The sequence below is a fragment of the Nannospalax galili genome, unplaced genomic scaffold (assembly GCF_000622305.1).
Source record: "Nannospalax galili isolate Female #2095 unplaced genomic scaffold, S.galili_v1.0 scaffold454, whole genome shotgun sequence".
Classification (NCBI taxonomy): Eukaryota; Metazoa; Chordata; class Mammalia; order Rodentia; family Spalacidae; genus Nannospalax; species Nannospalax galili.
Genome location: NW_008334929.1, coordinates 1,146,246 through 1,151,814, shown reverse-complemented (window position 1 = coordinate 1,151,814; position 5,569 = coordinate 1,146,246).

Here is a 5,569-nt window from a genome sequence, read left to right as displayed (position 1 = left end):
GAACTGGACTTATAGGCAGTTGCTAGCCACCATATGGGTGCTGGGAACCAAACCCAGGTCCCCAGCTGAGTCATTTCTCCAACCCCATTTTTATATATTTTGAAAAATTAAGATGACTAGAGTTTTTGAATTAAAACCTAAAATAATACAGAAAGATCAAGTTTTCAAAGTAGTGGCTATTGGCACTGACTGGGAGCCTGACACTTGGTGTATGCTTCTCTGCACGGTCACTGCTGGTACATGTGGAGTAGGCACTTGGACCTACCCACATTCACAAGCCACAGTGGATACCTTCCTGGGAATCTTGTACTTGGTTTTCATCAAAGATCTGCTCATCTAAATGTCTTTGAGGATATGTTTTCTGAGAATGCTCTTTCCTCCGTCTTCTCAGAACTTGATTGCCTTAGTTTGATGCAATAAACCATGGTAAAAGCATAATTCTTTATACCTCAAATAAGTTAGAAGATGTACAGTCAGACAGTGGCAGATAAGTACACAGTGGGCAAGCCATGCTTATGCAAATATGTGTAATCATACTGGAGTTTGAGCAATTTTAACTCTGAACTCACTCAGAGTCTAATCTAATTTCTATGAAGTTCATTTCCTCCCAGACTTTCCAAGATATAATAAAATGAATGTCATTTAATGGATTCTTTTAAACTGTCTGGAGACTGAAAATTTGAGATGAGAGAACCTAGTCCTCAAGTTCACCCATTGTAGTGGGCGGCTTCATTAAAAGACAGGTCACTCAAACTAGTCACTCTGGGCTCAGATGCCTGGCTCTTTGCTCAGTGACCATTTCCTTTGCCTCTTTTATTTAATGATCACATCCAAACACATGCCATCATGGTGAACAGTGCTGTATTAGAATTACAAATTCAGATATCCAACCTCAATCTGCAACTGCTAAGTTCAGCTTTCTCACTGGACATTGCCCTCCTTTCTCTTTCCCTCAGTCCCCTGTCAGTAAGGACAGCTTCTTATTTAGCCGTGTATGGCTTCGCCAACACAAGCATAGTGAGGCTTATCATGTTCTGGAAAGTCGGACAGCAAACAAACCAAAAACCTTAGTCCTGGGCTGACTCTTGACCCTATACCAAAGGTTTTTTTGTTTTGTTTTGTTTTCTTGTTTTTGATTTTTTTGCTTTTTGGTTTTTTTTTTAATGAAATCCTATAGACCTAAACATTTGCTTTTATTTTTAAAGCTTGCATGAAATACTGTGCCAAGTACTTTAATATCTCTCCTCTTTTAAACCTTATAATCTTCCTGTGAAATAAATACTGGTACCCTTTTTTTACTCAGTTCTTAAAACCCAGACCGTCACAGTGGTGGAGTGGTCATCTGAGGCCATCTCTAGTGATTCAATGATACAGGTGTGTCACAGAACTTCCTTGTAGAAGGCACATTCTCTTCAAATGAACTTGTAGTTATCAAGTTGCTTTGAAATCAACAGACAACTAAATAGCTTTCTAAATGTAATGGTTTGAATCTGAAATCCCCCTGCCCCCAACCTGGACTCATGTATCATGAGTCTCCAGCTGGTGGCCCTCTTTTGGAATGTGGTAGAAACTACAGTAGATGTGGTCTAGTTGGAAAAAGTAGATGCTAAGAATGGATCATAGGGAAGATGGTCTGTGTGTGTGGGGTGTATGTATATAATGTGTATGTGTGTATATGTGGAAGGTATAAATGTATATATGTGTATGTGTGTGCATGTCTATGTATGTGTGTGTGTGTCCATGTGTGTGTGGGTGTGTCTGTGTGTGTAGTTTTCTGAGACAGCATCCCACTGAGTTACTCAGGCCTACCTTGAACTTGTAACCTGTGTTGGCCTCAAACACCTGCCTCAACTTCCCGAATGCTGGGATTGTAGGCATAAGCCACCACCTTCAGATTTGGGGGCCTGTATTGACCCCTTTTCATTTTCCACTTCCTGTTTACCATGAAGTGAAGAACCTCCTTATCATAGGCCTTCATAGGCATGATGCTCTGAACCCTCTGAAGGTATGAACCAGAATGTCCCTCTCCTTTGACGCTGTTCTGTCAGGTGTTTTGTCACAACAACCTGCAATCATATAACTTCCAAGTATACATTTGGTAACTCCACATAACTTCCAAATAGATATGTGATAACTCCACAATACTTGTTGACCTTACAGTACAAATTAGGCAATAAGCATAGAAGAAAGAACAAACGAGGTCTGCAGTCCGCAAGATCAGAGTGGGTATGCCGGTAAGATGACAGCATTTGGAGAAATAAAACCAGTGAAAACTCACAGACTCAGAGCCTCAGTATGAAGCCCTCAAAGCTCTGAAAATTGAACATGATTCTCTAACTTGTAGTAATCTGGCACTGGTAACTTCTCTGAATTGGCATTAATTAATTAACAAACACCATATGTTATTGTAGCCTTCAGTAATCCCAATTTATATATTGTTAAGATGTAGTATTGTGCTTAATTTCTGAATAATATCTCAGATAGTTTGTACTGTATTCATATCTAATATGTGAAAGAACAGTTTTGAAACATTATAATCCAGAATTTGAGTTTTAACTCCTCTAAATGATTATATCATAGGCCAGTCTGTAATTGCACTACGAGCATTAGGTTTTAGGAGGTTTTAGGAGAGGAGCTTCAAGGAATCCACGGACGTGGTCCTACTGAGGTTGGTTATCATAGGGTGAATACAAACTCTTCACATGACCAATTAGGAGGAGAAAACGCATTGAAACTGTTAGGCAGCCTCTAAAAATCAAGAGAAAATAACACGTGGCATACAGCCGCATCAGAGTGGCGGAAAAATGAATCTGTAACCAGAGGCAGAACCACAATTCTCAGAAGTGCCAGAATGGGATTTAAGTATGCATAAGCGAGGGTTCCATAGAAAATGGTGGCCACTGCCAGGTGGCAGGCCTGGGTGGTCAAGGTCATCTTCCTCCCTGCAATAGTACACAGTAGACAGTAGGATGGTGCCCATAATGTATGTGTAGGAGACAGCCAACACAGGGAACATGGATTAAACCCCACAAGGACAGCCAGCAGCCTGATGTTGGTGTTAGTGCTGGAGTGTGAAAAGTTGATAATCAGAGGAATATCACAGAAAAATGATTGATGTTGGACCTGCAGAAGTACAGCGGAAGTGTAAAGCCTGTGTGTACAGAGGGATTATTGATCCGACGAGATAGGAACCAGCTATCAGCTGAATGCAGACTTGGGACATGATTATGGGTAGCAGAGTGGCTTGCAGATGGTGACATCGTGATTAACTGCCATCACAGCAAGGAGACAACAGCCCGGGTTTCCGATATTGCATAAATAAATAGCTGTATTGAGCATCACCCTGAAGTTACTGAGGTATTTTATACCATGAAGTTTTTCATCACCTTCGGTGTGACAGCAGTTGTGCAACAGAAGCGACCTAGGGAAGGAGAAGGATTATTTCAGTTTGGGTCACAGTCCATCACTGAGGGAAGTCAGGAATTAAAACAGCACCTTGAAGCAGAACCATGGTGCTCTTTGCTGGCTAGCTTGCAGGTCTGTGCTTAGCAAGATTCCTTACACAGCTCAGGAGTACCCACTTAGGCTGGGCCCTCCTACATCAAAAACAATTGAAACATATGACATTGTGATTCCTCTTTGGAATCCTTTGATCTATAGCATGAGGAAAAAATGAAGTAAACCATGTTATAAAAGCATAGGAAATGGTTCTTAGACTGGATCTAAGTTATTAAAATTTACCAAATCAATCTAATAGTATAATTGCACAACTATAATTTAATAATTATTAAATTGAAAATATTGAGATTTTAAATGATTACCCCCACTAATATATAAAATGTTAGAATGTAGGAAATATTCTATAACCTCTTCTAAAACTCATTTTTCCATAAAATAGAGTTTGAGATGTATTGTTCTACCATAGAGAAGGATGTATGAAGACTGTTAAAGATCTCAGCAAGGATATAGAAACTTTATAAAATGTTATTTTGCATATTTTTAAATGCCTTAATAGTTACAAAAATTCCTTTTGTACATAATCGTTCTTAACATTGAAGTTCATTATTTTTTCCCTGCTTCAAGTTCCCCTAATTACTTACAACGATCTTTTGTAACCCCACTCAAATCATTACAAAAATCTGTGTGCAAAATAAGTGTATTTATTTTAAAACTTAAAAGAAACATACAGAATAATGTAAGGTAAATGGATCAGAAAATACATGAAGACTACACGGCTGGATGAGTCTGTTTTACATTACTACAGTTATAAAGTTTACTTCTTGTAGTTCTGAAGACTGAGAAGGCCAGTGTCAAGGCCATTTGTGCTGTGCAACTTCATATCAGGGCGAAAAACTACAAAAGAACTCAGTAGTTAAAAGTTTCCTCTGTCAATAACTAACTCACTCTTGAGCTAACATCAGTCCATCTATTACACCGGAGACCTAGTGACTAAGTCACCCTCTTTTGGCCCCACTTTGTAGACCTCTTGACTGAATCACTGTCATTTGGTACCATTTTGCAGTCCTATTGTCCTGCAGCTTCCAACACTCAAACTTTGAAGTGAACTGACAGATTAGCAGAAGCTGTGATTATATTTATTCATCAGTCTTTAAGTCATAGTTAAGAAACAGTAAGCATATCAGTTTTATACTTTTGTTCTCTCTTCCTCAAGTTATGGTGACAATAAACAATAAGTCAGTAAAAGATGGGGCTGGAGAGATGGCTCAGTGGTTAAGAGCAATTAACCTGGTTAATCCAGGTTCAATTCCCAGCAACCACATGGTGGCTAACAGCCACCCATAACTCCAGTTCCAGGGGATCTGACACCCTCTTCTGACCTCTGTGAGCATTCATGACATAGGCACACCTATCTACATGCAGGCAATACACCCATACACTTAAGATTAAAAAAAAAAAACAGCAACAGATTAAATGATAAAATATGAAAAGAAGCCATGCCTCTTCACAAGTGGATACAAATAGGGTACATCAGGAGTTGCTATAGTGAGTGACTACAAAATCAAGGCACATATTTATGTCTGTCACAGCACATCACACTGAATTTTTATTTTCATAATTAAGTAGCAGTAAAAACTTAGAAACGCTTTAATTTCTCAATGGGTTCCCATTTCAATCAGAAAATACAAATTAAAACCAAGTATCATTTTCCAGAGGAGATTAGTGAAAGTTAAAGTACAGAAATATTTCTCTAAAACTGGAAACTGGTAAACCCATACAACATTTCTGCCGCAATTACGGGACTCAATTTGGAAATATGGAAGTATATAGCAAAACCAAATATTTGTACAACCCATGACTCAGCAGTTCTATTTTGAGATATTTTCCTTTGCCTTAGAAAACTCTCACAAATATCCATGTAAGGAGAAAGGTACCCAGAGCTATGTTGTAGTCTCAAATATTAGGCTTCATCTCTATGTCTGGTAGGATATATTATTACAGAAAGCCATATTAACCTGAATTTAGACTTCATGTAGTTGAATAAAAATTAAATGAAATTAAAGGAAGAAATATTCAGTAAACCATTTAAATAAAAAATATTATAAATATG